Source organism: Phalacrocorax carbo, chromosome 2 (genome assembly GCF_963921805.1).
Source record: "Phalacrocorax carbo chromosome 2, bPhaCar2.1, whole genome shotgun sequence".
Lineage (NCBI taxonomy): Eukaryota > Metazoa > Chordata > Aves > Suliformes > Phalacrocoracidae > Phalacrocorax > Phalacrocorax carbo.
In genome coordinates this window covers 3,175,017-3,189,179 of record NC_087514.1, presented here as the reverse complement: position 1 = coordinate 3,189,179, position 14,163 = coordinate 3,175,017, and the positions used below count along the sequence as shown (strand labels likewise).

At 43.3% G+C, this 14,163-nt stretch overlaps 1 protein-coding gene across 6 annotated transcripts in view; it reads right to left on the bottom strand.

Moving 5' to 3' along the window:
* TSNARE1 (t-SNARE domain containing 1) overlaps positions 1-185 on the bottom strand; it is a 511,863-nt gene extending 511,678 nt beyond the window's left edge. For 4 of the 6 annotated variants that reach the window (XM_064442004.1, XM_064442001.1, XM_064441997.1 and 1 more), the window contains exon 1: positions 106-185. The gene's annotated coding sequence lies outside the window, so the exon portion shown is untranslated. The remainder of the gene's footprint in view (positions 1-105) is intronic. The other 2 variants (XM_064441998.1, XM_064441999.1) reach the window with 1 other exon arrangement.
* Positions 186-14,163: the final 13,978 nt, after the last annotated feature.

Here is a 14,163-nt window from a genome sequence, read left to right as displayed (position 1 = left end):
CCTCCCTAGGTCACACACCCCCCTCCCCAAGCGGGGCCACACCCGTGCCACACCCAGGAAGCGGGGAGGGGCCCAACACGCGCCGCTGCCGCGCGCACCCCTCACCTGCTGCCGCGCGCCCGTCGCCGCGAGGCTGCGCCGTGCCGCCAGCACCCAAACATCACGTGACCGCGGCGGGCCCGCCCCTTTACCACGTGTTCTCCGCCCCCTCACCCCACCCCTCCCGCTGGAGTCCATAGCCAGGACTGCAACTCCCAGACGGCACCGCGAGACTTTGCCCCGCCCCCTTTCCCCTTCAGCCAATCAGAGGGGGATTGAACCCGGTGCGCCCGCGGTCCCGCCCACGCCCCTCAGCGCCTGCCCTCAGCGCCTGCCCCCCCCCCGACTCCCTCAGCAGGTCCCGCCTCAGGGCGCCGCGCCCGCTGCCGCTGCCGCCGGCCTCCTTGGACCCGCGGGGAGTTCCCTCCCTTCCTCCTCCCTTCCCGCCCCTACGTGGGGACCCGCCCGACACCCTGAGGCTCGCCGGGTCCCACCTTCAGGCGGTCTTCCCCTCCCTGGGCCTGCCTGCCCTCCCCTCAGCCTCCTGTCCCGCCGCGGGCTGCCTGCTGCTCACCCCCCTCCCCAGCATTCCCCTGTCACGCCTCCTCAGGGCTGTAAGATAGCGAGGGACTGCCCCTGCCTCCCTGCGAGCACCTTCCCTTCTCCCCTCTCCCTTGTCCTGACGAACCCCGCCAGCCCTGCTACTCCCCTCCTACATGCCTTTGAAAGCGGTGTACTGAGCATTTCGGCTACCTCCCCTCGTCCAGCCACAGGGACCCACCCGGTGAGGAGCCTCAGGGTGAGACTGAGTGATGTGGGTAGCTTTTGATTTCATCAGCTGAGGAGCCCTTCAGACTCCAGCGCTGGATGAGCCCATTCTTTTTCCTGGAAACACTCAAACACCGCCTGGACGCGGCCCTGTGCCCCCTGCTCTGGGGGTGCCTGCTCAAGCAGGGGGTGGGATGGGATGATCCCCAGAGGTCCCTTCCAACCCCCACCATTCTGTGATCGTCCTTTAATCATTAAAGATACTCTTCATTACTCCTGAGAGCAGCATAAGCTTTTTAAGGACAGGTTTCTGCCCCCCCCCCCCCCCCCCCGCCCCTTGCTATTCACAGGGTGCCTCGCACACCGCACACAGGAACAGAAATAAATAACTAACAGTCACCGACTCACTACTACCAAAGCTACAAACGCTGTTAAAAACGCCACAAATTGCAGACCGTGGCTGGGCGTTCACCAAAACAGCGCTTTGGTCTGGCACAGATGGCTTTTGGTCCGACTCACGCCGTACCTGGGAGGGTTTTGCTTTTTATTTGCAAAGTGACAGCACTTAGTGGTTGGCTTTGCAAAAGGAGTTATAAAGCAAGGGTTTTCTTGATGGGGCCTTTAAACAACAATTCATTTTAACAAGGGGCTGACAAGCCAGCTGCCTTTTCAGAAATGTAGTTCTGCACCAATAGCCCAGCTGAAAAAAGTTTTAAAAGGGCTGAGGGGCCACCTGAGCCTCCATAAACTGCAGGGTTTTACAGCACCAAACCGCTATCAGAGCTGTTTCCTCGATCTTTTGCTGCATTGGTAAATCATTTATTTCTGTGGACTCTAAACAAAATCCCTAAGGAAAAGGGCCATAAAAGTGCATTGATAACAAAATACAGCAGTCCTGCTTGCCGTCTGCAAAATCCTCTGACTACGGTTACCTGTGCAACACACTGTGTCTTGCCAGGTGGTTTTTCTGGGGCAGTTAGAGGGGAAGGAGGAGTAGGTTAATCCAACAAGAAGCGTAAATTGCAGTTCAAAACCTCAGTGCAGAATTCAGGACAGCCCGGTAATTTTCAGTACAAACCATATTCACTTTCAGTGTGAGCCTGATGAAAGTAAATAAGAAAAGAAATATATAATCATGTGCCAATATAAGACGCAAAGTATTCTAAGGGACAGCAATCATAAAAATTACAGTGAGATAAAACTCGTATGATTGCTTTGGTTTGCAGTCTGCATCTTGCTGGTTTTGCATTTCGTAGCTGAAGAAATACTGCTTGATCAATACGTGTGTTATTCATACAATAATAGTACCGTGCATCTTCTTGGGCCATATTTTCTTCTGAAGGATTTGGGCTTTTGCAAACCTTCATATTGTGTGCATCAGGGCTGCTCCTTGTTATTACCAGCTGCTTATTGATCTGTTATAGCTTTCAAAAAGAGGCAAGGGTAGGTTCTTGGCATGGTGTGGAAATCAGGCCTTTTACGTAAGTAGGCGAGGCGTCTTGCATCATCTAAGGTGACGTTTTCTCTGAATTGAGGGAAAAAAAACCAACTTCTTTCCATCCAATAGCAAGAGCATCTACAAATCTGAACAATACACAGTCAGCTGTACGGGAGCCAAGAGCCCTAAGGGGTAAAACTTTATTTAAATGGTTTAATCTTCCTGTTTGTCATCTTTCACTGGGAGAAGGTTGCCCATTTGCCATCAGCTGCGTGGGATTTCCCAAGGTGGAGGCAGTGATTTAGTTCCAGGGTGAGCGAAACTCATGGAGGTCAGACCTGCGTACCTGGAGGAGTTCAGTGAAGGTGACTCAGGGGCGAAGCTGTCAGCGTGTTTCTGCTTTGGAAAACTGCCCCGGTTCCTCCACAAAGATGAAATGGGATGCATCAGAGGATATCTACCTGAATTTAAATAAACTCAGCAATGATGCTTTCACCTCTTTCCCGCTGAGATGATTATCCAGTTAAGCAGACTGTGTCTTTAGGGGATTTCTTCCAGTGTTTGGAAGGAGTTTCCTTTTGGCTCACTGGTTTGTTTTGTGAATCATCTCAAACCATAACCTTTTAATAGCTGTGCTATTAAAGTATTTATAGAAAGGTTATACTGTCGTCCTCTCAGTTACTTTTTCCTAAGCTTTGTTGATTTGGTTTTGATACCTCTGGGTTTTTCATCAACTTCTATTGCTGCTGCCATTTCTTTGAGTCGTCTCGTGACTTTTTTTGTTGGACATATGATAAAGCAAGTAATGCTCTTATGAGAACATTATCAAGGATTTTGTAGAAAATAAGCTATGATAGTAAAATATCTTAAAGAATATTAAAAGAACAGTCTCTGTCCTATTGAATTTCAGTTTAAGAAAAAAAACCAAACATGAATTTGTGTTACATCCCATTATATACTTACGTATAACCCTGTGGGGTTTCATTCCTGTTAAATACTGCTGGACTTCTCCACAAAGCAGGAGAACACAAAGAATAACTTACATGAAGAGTAAAGGATCGTCACGTGGATTTCACAGGTTATAATTTGTTTTGTGATCTTAACATTACTTCGTATAAAATTGAAACTACTGTTAATCTCTCTCCTGTTTCGGATTGACTGGAAGTGTTGATAAGGTTCAGGAAAAGAGGTAATTAAGTAGCATATCACAAGAAGCTGCTGATGACTGCTTAATTTATCCCATTAACACACAGTTGCTATGTCTTTCCCAATTACCGTGTAAACACTCCAGCAAAGCTTTTCTAATACAGCAGTACAGAAAGAATAAAAAGCAACTTATTATTGCAATAACATGTAGAAGAAAGCCTGAGTACTTGTCTGGAGTACGTACAAATGAATTTCTCCAGATTTTAAAAGAGCCTAGGAACTACTTATTTAGAGTAATTTTTCATCTTCTGCTGTGCTTAAGGAGTCTCCACTTTTGCAAAACAACCCTTCTTTTCAGAAGTTTCTTTCTCCATTTGCCCCAATTTATTTTCAGATCTCAAAGAGAAATTATTTGCCTCCCCTAATTACTACCTCCTTTTGCTATTTCTTCCTGGTATTCTCAGTAGTTGGGCTGGGGTTATAGCTTTTCTGAAGACCGCTAGACAAAATATAGCTGGGTTTTTTAGCAGTAGTTAACTTTTCAATCCTGAATTAAATGGACAATCGCACAGTTGGAAGAGTGCTTTTTTCTTTGATAAAAATACTGTTTTCCAGTCAAATGCTTTACATACCAAACCAGTCAACTGCAAGGAGGACAGGAACAAACAGAAGTTGGTCTGAATGCCTCACAAAAGCAAAGCTGATTCTTTTTTCCCATTTCAAGAGTTCCATGACGGTGACCTAAGATTCCCTGAAAACTGTACTGCTCAGAGAGCTTATCGCAGCATATCTGTATGTTGTCACCTGTGAGCAATTTAATAAAAAAAGATACAGCAACAATAAAAGGAGGCTGGAGAACCCCAGCTAATCCCTGAACAACCTTATTTCAGTGTATTTAAAGTCCAAGAGAGACTTGAATTCTGGGACCTAGCAGATTCTGACATGAAACAGATGTTTTCATCATGTCCCAAGCTGGCAACTACCTAGCAGGTCTGGTACGTCACAAGGAGGAATCATGACCCATAAAGAGCAGATTTTCAATACTTTGCATTGCACTCCTGCATCAGTAACACCCGGGTATATTTGCAATAGCTGCGGATTTTAGTGGCATTACGCCTGGATTTATCTCAGCGTCGCTAGATTTGACCCTTCCTTTTCTAGAAACATATCATTGTGTCTGAATTAAGAAAATAAAAGCCCCAAACCAATTTAAAAGACTTCGTATCCGAGGCAGTGATAAGTCAATCATCTCATCAATAACGCGTGTCCAATACTCTCAGTAATCCTAGTGATCAGCTTTGTTTATGAAAGCTAGAGATATTAAATTGAGCTCCTCACCGCTCTGAGCAGAGATGACAAGTGGCAACTGAAACTAACATTGACAGAGCTAAAGAAGCACACGCTGAGTGCGACAGACGTAACAACGGAGGGGGAGCAAGGCTAAACCAAGCTGGCTGGGAGCAAAACTTGGAGGTTGGAACAAATCCCTCATCCCACTTAACTCAATGACAAAACACCACTGATAATTTGCTCGGTTCAGTAACGCAATTGCTGCCACACCTGTATCATCAGGAGGGAAAATTGGCCGATGCAGAGGAGCCATGGTACAGGAGTTACAAGTACAAAGGATGCAAGGAGAGCATCGCAGACTGAACTGGGGGAGAGTACAGCTCTCAAAGTCTTAGCACCTAGCTCCTCCCTACGACATCTAAAGGCATCAAAGTACCCAAGGCATAACTCCTTGAAAACCTCCTTTTTATGATACACTTGTGAAACAAGTAAGCACGTCATGCAAAACAAGGAACCCTGAAATACAAGTAGGTACACAGGTAGCTGGAAAATAAGACAATGATCTGGGTTTAAAATGTATATTTCTGGTGCAACTCTACAAATACAAATGTTTGTTTCGTTGCCTGGTTTTAAGGCTAAATTCCCACTACCAGAATCAAGTCTCTATTTGGTGACTGTTATTGGAACTGCAGTTACTACCATTGATTAGTCAATAGTTGTCCTTTCTGTCTCCAGTCTCATCCGGTTAATAGGTTTTATCCCAAATTACACATTTTGGAAGGAAGATTATTGTTTTCTATACATTTATGCTACATCTCTCACAACAGATTCTCACTCTGTTCAGTCTGCAAGTGCCACCGCACAATCATTTTTAAATAATAATACTGTGCTGAGAAATATAATAAAATACTCAATTTCAGAACGAAAGATTTAAAAAACAACCAAAGATGACCACTAGGTTTGGGGGATTCACTGACAAAAGCAAGTGTTCTTTTTCAAGTGTTTATAAGGACTCAGCTGAACTTCTGTCATGGTTTCTGTCCACATTATAAGACAGCGAAAGTCTACAAGACAACGGCAAGAAAGAGCCAAAATCTAGACAATGTAGTTATGAACAAAGATTGAAAGAGATGAGGTTGTTGAATCTAGAAATAGAAGATCTGGGGAAATGGGAGTAACAGCTCAGATATATGAAGGCTTGCTGCAAAAAGAAGAAACCATTCTCCATGCCACTGAGGATAGTTCAGAAGCCATTGGCTTAGATTGGCTTGAATTGCTGGAAGAAGATTTAACTTAGATATGAAAAAGTACTATCCAGTATTAAGGAGAGTCAGGTGCTTGTGCAAACCACCTGGGAAGGCCTGGACTTGCTGCTGCTGGATGTTTTCAAAACCAGATTGAATCACAAATCATCTGTGGAAACATTTTACGTGATGATTCAGGTGATTTGAGGGATGAACCAAATGACCTCCTGAAAACCTCTCCCAGCCCTATATAGTCTGTGATTTGCCCAGTGTTGGGGAGGAGGGCTGTAATGATTAAGCCCATGAGAAATCAAAAACCATCATACTGTAACTTAAGAATTAAAAAAACCGCAAACCCTCAGTGTTGTTTCAGACCCAGGTGCATTTAGCCAATCTCCTTCTACCAGCACTCATAATTGGATGCCAAGAAGTAAGCACAGGGGAGATGTTCATGACTACTCTACCAGTCTCCAAATATTCTCAGTTCAGGAATTATCTGTGTTGTGGTCCGTGCTGATTCCTTCCTCCAGCTATCCACCCAGATTTAAGCCCATAAAAATGTTTGTTTGTATTTTTCATGTCTGCTACTTGCTGCATGAAGGACCAACTTCTTTGTTTTATTTTGAATCCCATTAGCTTCATTTGAAGACATTTGTCTTTGTGCTAGAAGAAAATGAATTGTTACTCCTACCCTCTGCTTCCTGTCTTTGAAAAGTAATTTATATAGGTCAAGACCAGATAATCTTGTCCCATGGCTGCTTATTTAAACACCTTTTGTTAACTTTTTTGGAAATCCAAGAACATTTCATTTGCTGGGTTATCGATACCCACCAGCCTGTTAACCCATTAAAAAAATCCAGACACCTGTGAGGTGCAGTTTACACGAAGTTGGATCTTTTTACCTTCCTTCATCAAAGTTTCAGCTAATTTGCCTGGTTCAAATAGCAGGTTTGTAAGCTTGTGGTTCCCTGGATCTCTCATGGATCCTCTTCAGTCTTCACACATCAGGAAAGTTTTAAGAGGAACCTTGCACGTTGGTGTTAATAATTCAGATATTTGATTTTTTATTTTCTGTAAAACTCTTAGGTAGATATATATATAACCTTGCTATTTTGTCTGACTTTGTCTTTTAAATCTGTACCTTTAGTTCTGTTTCAGGTGGGCTCTTTGCTGAATCCTCCCTGCAAAGAGGGTCTGGCAAACCCCTGATTCCTCTGCAGTAAACGCCAGTGCAGAGAATTCACTTGGGTACTCTGCAGTGACCATTTTCTCTGCGAGTGATTCTTGTGTACAGTTGCCATCAATTGGTCTTACAGGCAGGCTTTTCACTTCTGATGTGATGAAAGAAAGATTTAATTTTAATGTTGTTTCATTTCATTGGGTGCTCTTCAGTGTCCTTTGGCCTGCCTCATTATAGTTTTACTTTTAATCCGCTAGAGTTACAGATTCTGTTTGCTTCTTCTGGATACAGCTTTAACTTTTTTAAGGATGCCTTGTTATTTATAACAGCTTTTACCCTTCTGTACCACCATGCTGGCTTACTTTTTTCTGCAAGTAAGAAAAAGCCACGCTGGCTTCTCTTTTTCCTCTCTGGCTTTTCTAAGAGAAAACCAGTGGTACACCAGTGGCATGTTTCCTACTCAACACCCTTCACTACTGTCAACATCTGTAAGGATTTAATTCCTCTAGCCTTCCCTTTTAACTCTTTTTTTTTTTTAAGAGCTTATTTTGACATAGTCCCGCTGCTGAATTTGGGCAAAGCTTTCGCAGACTGCTTGGCTCCTGTTGAGGGATGTTGACCCAAGGTATGTTGTGGAATCTGCTGCAGGATGTTGGCTTCATGATGAGATTTTGAGTTAGATTTTTATGTCAACCCAGGGGTTACATATCTTCCTCTAAGATCAGTAACCAGCTGCTGCTTCAGACTCAGATGTGATCTTTGCTGAGTCTCCATGGAGCGACTGAAGTCACCCAATATGCCTGTATTTCCTGCCTTTCCTACCTCTTTTTTTTCTTCTGTTAGGATCCGTTAGTGCTGCTGTACTGGTGAGCTGTAGGGTCTATTGACCCAAGGCTGTGTTGTTTCTTCTTGGCCTGTAGTTTCATTCATAGAGATCTTTGACATGTTTTGATCTCTCTTTCCAGCATATGGCTCATCTGATACAGTGTCCTTTTGATTGTTTTCCTTCCACCAAATTTTTGATACAGGTGTATCCATCTCTTCATTCACGCTCAAAAAGGCCAGATCCACCATCTTCGTTTCTGAAGTTTCCAGCATTTCTGTAGTAACATGTGTACTGCCACTTTAGTTCCTGCCTTCACAACCTTTTCAAATGTCAATCTATTTGCTTTCCATTTTCTGATTGATTATTCACTTCCTGTGACCTATTCTTCATTGAGGGGTACCTCAATGTTTGTGTCATCTTTAGAAATGTCATCCCAAACCGTATACCTCTGTGCACCGGTTGGCTTCCCTCACTCCTCACTTTAAAAGCTCACTCACAGCCTCCTTAATCTTACGTGGCTCACCTCAGAAGAACTCTGCCTCTTCTGTCCTGGCTTTCAATGCTTTTCATGTGTCAGATAAGCCTGAAACCATCTTACATTCAAGCTCTGCCTCTCTACCACTCTCCCTGGACCTGCAAGACATAAGGGAACATTTCAGAGACCATTACCATAGAGGTCCTTCTCTTTGGTTTCTTTTCCAGGAGCCTAAATTTTGCCTCCACACACAAGGCTTCCCTTGCTGTCATTGATACCTATTTGGGCCATGACCACAGACTCTCCATCACTTGCTTCTTCAAATCTTCTGACTGCCTTTGCATGTTACAACAATGAATGGATTTGTCTTTTATATATATAGAATACATTTCATAGGTGATGTCATGGCTTAGCCCCAGCTGGCAACTAAGTACCATGCAGCCCCTCAGTCCCTCAGCCACAGTGGAATGGGGGAGAGAATCACAAGAGTAAAAGTGAGAAAACTTGTGGGTTGAGATAAAGGCAGTTCAATAAGTAAAGCAAAAGCCACTCACACAAGCAAAGCAAACCAAGGAATTCATTCACCACTTCCCATGGGCAGGCAGGTGTTCAGCCGTCTCCAGGAAAGCAGGGCTCCATCACGTGTGACGGTGACTTGGGAAGATAAAAGCCGTCACTCCAAACATCCCCCCCTTCCTTCTTCTTTTCCCAGCTCTATATGCTGAGCATGACGTCATATGGTGTGGGACATCCCTGGGGTCAGTTGGGGTCAGCTGTCCCAGCCGTGCCCCCTCCCAACTTCACCTGGCAGAGTGTGGGAAGCTGAAGAAGTCCTTGGCTAGTGCAAGCACAGCTTAGCAACAACTAAAACGTCAGGGTGTTATCAACATTATTCTCATACTAAATCCAAACACAGCCCTACACCAGCTACTAGGAAGAAAATGAATTCTGTCCCAGCCAAAACCAGGACAGGTGTTACTTCTTTCCTGATTGATCTGCAAAGCATATTAATTTTGATACCCTCTTGAAAATAGTCTTAATGCCTTATTGATGAGGGTTTGTATATGATTTCTCTGGAGGAAGTGGAGAGGGGGCAAAAAACAAATTTGAGAAAAAAATATTGCATGATAATGAAACAAGAACCTTTCGATGTGAGTTAGACTTTGTGATGACCTGGAAAGGAGACAAAGTGAGGGAGATTTAAGGATATTCAACTGCAAAGCCCAAGAGCATATGCTTTAATTAAATTTAGCAGCTTGAATCAGCTCCTCCCCTCCCATCTGAATGGCTGGCAGATATTCTGTGATCATGGAAATATGCTTTCCTTTGCCCTTATTTATGTTACTAAATCTCTCCTAAAATTTCTCAGTGGCATGACTGCATATAGCAATAGTGGGAGCAAGAAATAAGATAACAAGATATCACATAGACCCACACGAAGCACTTTGGCTAACAAGATGCTTGTAGTACAGGTTGCCAATACCAATTGGATCTCTTGTTGCTTCTAGCACTGGAGCTGAGATCCACGTTAAGAAATTTTCACAAGGAAGCTTGAGATGGTTACTCTACAAATCTACCTGCAAAAAGATTTCTTAGGGTTTTTTAGGCACCTGTGTCCTGAAATGCCAATGCTTTTGCTATTAAACATTAGATAGCTAAATTTTTTGCCTGTGCATACCCTGTGCAGTCTCAGCAGAGCTGAGCAGTTCCTTCCCAGCACTTTGTGAGATTCATGACATTGGCACTCTTTTCTCAACCATCCCAGTGAAGCTCATCTCAAAAGCATGTTGTGGGTGCATGTAATGATCACCAATGACACTGTCCTGACTGCTTAGTAATACAAAATATGTCCTTTTTGTAATATAATAGGGATTAGTCTGCTTGCTCAGGAAGTGGGTGGCTTAGGCTCGAGTCTCTCAGGCTGGGAGGTTCCCAATCTACCATTCCCGTGTCCTAGAAAAATGTGCTAATCATGAAGCTGGGTTAAAGCTGGTTTCTATCATGCTAGGCAAAGCTGTGCCTTTGTGCAGAAATAAGGTCTTCAAGCCTCATAAATCCAATGAAGGAACAGCCAAAAAGAACCATGACATTGTAGCTCATTAATGAGGGGATCCTAAGCAACCCCTTGGAAGAGAGGGTAGAAAAGGTGTAAGAATGTACTGCAGAGGATCTTTAAAGTTGAAACAAAACACTCATGTTTGACGTGATAAAGAAGAGGGAGTCAATGGGTGAAATTTGCTTGAATTTCCCTAATCCTCATTTGGAAGAACTTTTTTCCTAGAGAATGTGTCCCACCAAATAATAGAGGTTACCTCCCTCAGTGGATGCCCTTAGCAATATTGCTGAACCTCATCCTTGGTCTTGAATAGACTGCTTTGGGATTGTAAAATTACTTCACCTTTCGTCTTAAAAATGAGTTTTTACTAACTCTTGGAGTGAGCTACAGCTGCATGTTTTATAGGAGAGGTTTGATCACTGATTCTTTTCAGACTGAACAACACTTTTAATAAATTAAATGCTAAATGCAGATAGACCCCATCTCTCTTTATGACAACTTTGTACTTTTAATTATGTGAGTGGGAGAGAGGAGTACAGGTCTATGCAGAGCATCTAACTGGAGAGGGAACATAGCAGCACTGAGACCTGGCCTAGCAACCCTAGGACGTTAGACCTGGATTTGTGTTGCAGGATCTGGGCATCTTTCATATGTCATACCTGCCTTTACTAATCCTAATTCCTTAAAATGTACTAGTTACTCAGCCATTGCATTGATGGCAGACCTCCAAAGAAGAGGCTGGGTACTGCAAAGAAGGCATCCACAAGGTAAATTTTCCTCTTCTTCAGAACCGAGTGGATGCAGTTTGTGGCCAGGAGGGTACTACGTTATGGAGAATCCCTCCGTCCTGAATTCTTTAAAACTCCTAATCACTTGCAGTCAAGAAGGACAGATGAGTATGGTTCAGAAAGGGCATGTCTGTCTTAGGTTTAGGCCAAGTAACAAGCTGAAGGGTTATATTCTGCCTGCTTAAATTTCGCCAAGAATTCAAATCAATGATGTAGCTCATTAAGACAACGTGTCCCAAAGTTGTACATGATAATTGGTGTTGATATGCTGTTGAATAGCCCCTCCAGCATTGACCAGAAGTGGCTGTACTTCAGCAGTGGATCAGCTGCATTTCAGGCCTGGTCCAAGGTTAATGTGAAGTTAATGGAAGGACTTCACCAGCAGAGAGAAAGAGGTCATTATCCCACTCTACTCAGCGCTGGTCAGGCCACACCTGGAGCACTGTGTACAGTTCTGGTCCCCACTGTACAAAAAGGATGTGGCCAGGCTGGAAGGGGTCCAGAGAAGGGCCACCAAGATGATCAGAGGACTGGGAAGCTGCCATATGAGGATAGGCTGGGAGAGCTGGGTTTGTTCAGCCTTGAGAAAAGGAGGCTCAGAGGGGATCTCATCACCACGTACCAGTACTCAGGGGTGGTTAAAAGAAGATGGAGACTCCCTTTTTACACGGAGTCCCATGGAGAGGACAAGGGGAATGGACACAAATTGCTCTTGGGGAGATTCCGATTGGACACCAGAGGGAAATTTTTCACAGTGAGGACAGTCACCACTGGAATAATCTCCCCAGGGGAGTGGTTGACTCGGCCTCGTTGGGCACTTTCAAGAGTCGTCTGGACAGGGTGCTGGGCCATCTTGTCTAGACTGTGCTGTGCCTAGAAAGGTTGGACTAGATGATCCCTGAGGTCCCTTCCAACCTGGGATTCTGTTATTCTGTGATTCTGCCAAGTCAATAAGCTTTGGATCAATTTTCTATGTCAGTTCACAAAGTGCTTTTGAATAATTTATGCTGAAGGCTTTATATAAATTGAAATTAGTGCTTTCATTTACTTGCATATCATAAGAATAAAAATTTTTTTTTGAAATTGTTTTACTTAGTTATTTATCTGTTTGGAGATTGGAGCTGAAGTCTATTGATCAACCAGATTAAAGAATGTGAAATCAGAGTGAGGCTGGCTCCCTCATTTTAACGAGTTAGTGTATCCATTTTATTTTTCTCAGACAGATTTGATAAAATGAGATACAAATCTACACACCTGCAGGCCACTGAGATAATACAGTACTTAGTCTGGGTACGGGAAGAGAAATGGTAGTAAGGATATGTGCATTCATCAGGATGATATATACAAAAAGAGAGAATGATTAACTTTGCAAAATGTTTTTCATAGTCCACACAGCTTAAGTTATTAATGAACGGCTGCTTGAATGAGCCATATCTCTTGACCTCAAAATGATATCATTTAAAAAAAATCAGAAGCAAACATAGGCCAACTGATCCATTTATTTAAAGTGTTTTAAATGCCCCTGATTTAGTGTGCTGATCTGCATTATAATCTGATCTCAGTGTCGGCTGCCACCAGACAAGCTCCTTCCTGCTCCTTCCACTTCTCGGCTGGCCCTGGCTGCATATTCCTGTGCCTTCCCGTGCGTTTGACTGAGCAGTTACGTAGGTGGGGGTGGCAGAAAGAGCTGGGGTCACCTCTTTAGCATCATCAGCCTGAAGCTGGCCCAAGTTAGGCACGACATGAAACTGTACCCTAACAGTGGAGATCTGCTCTCAATGGCACCATAGCCCCATGGGGTGATGGAAACTTCAGTAATCAGAAGATCTTACATGGTGCAGTGGTAATTTATTTCAGAAGCAATAAAAAGTGATGTGTTCATAAGTATGAACAGTGGTTGCTTTCTATTTGTCTTCAAGCTGATACCTGCTACTGGAATAATTAATTTTAAACCTTTGGATTAGGCTTTGGTGAAATATAGGAGGCAGTATAACAGGAAAGGATGGAGGAAATGTGTCCCACCTGAGGCCAACAATTACAAGGGCCAGTAAATCTCTGCCTCCTGGCAGATGAAAAAAAACAACTGTAAGTGACCAGCCTCTCACTTTCATCAGTGAATTTCATTAGGCTCCTCAGAAGGGGGGCTGCTCCAACTGAAGTCACCTTAATAGAAAAGCAGGAGTAAGCAGAGACCTTACAAAGAGCAAAAAGATCAGTAGAGAAAATTCTATTTTAGAGCTCAAAAAATGCAGAGATAGCACGGGTTTTGCTAGAAATAAATTCAAATTAATCCTGGCAAAGAAAATTAAAATAGGGAGCAAGGATTTCTTCAGTATTTAAACATGAAAACAGAAAGAAAATGTGGAATAAGAAATATAGGGCAGACATTAAATATAATGGAAGTATGACCCCGCAGTTAAAGGTCTACTTCAGCTCGGTTTTCTGTAAGGACTCTGATGTAGAACCTGCTAAGGAAAGACAAGATGATTAATGGGAAGAGGACTGTGGACATGGAAATTTCTATTACCAAAGTGGAAACAAAACTCTCTAAACTAGTTTCATTTAACTAGGGAGAAAGAAAGAGATATGGAGCTGGGCAATTGGCATTCTTGATATTTGAAAGAGCTGGCTCGGGAAATCGGTGCTCCATCTCAAAGCTCTTTAATAAATGTATGAAGTTGGGGGTGGTTCCATCTGCATGTCAAATAATAAATATAGCGCCCATATTTGAGTGCAGAAAAGCAGCCACCCAACCCCACAAATGTGCAAGCTTTAGAATAAATCTTCAAGAAAACAAAAATGAGTGAATAATTAAAGAAAAGAAACGACCACAAGGAGGTGAAAATAAATCAAGATGGGAGGAAATACAGATTTATCAAAAGCTGTTTGTGTCTGAAATCTTCCCTTCAAAAG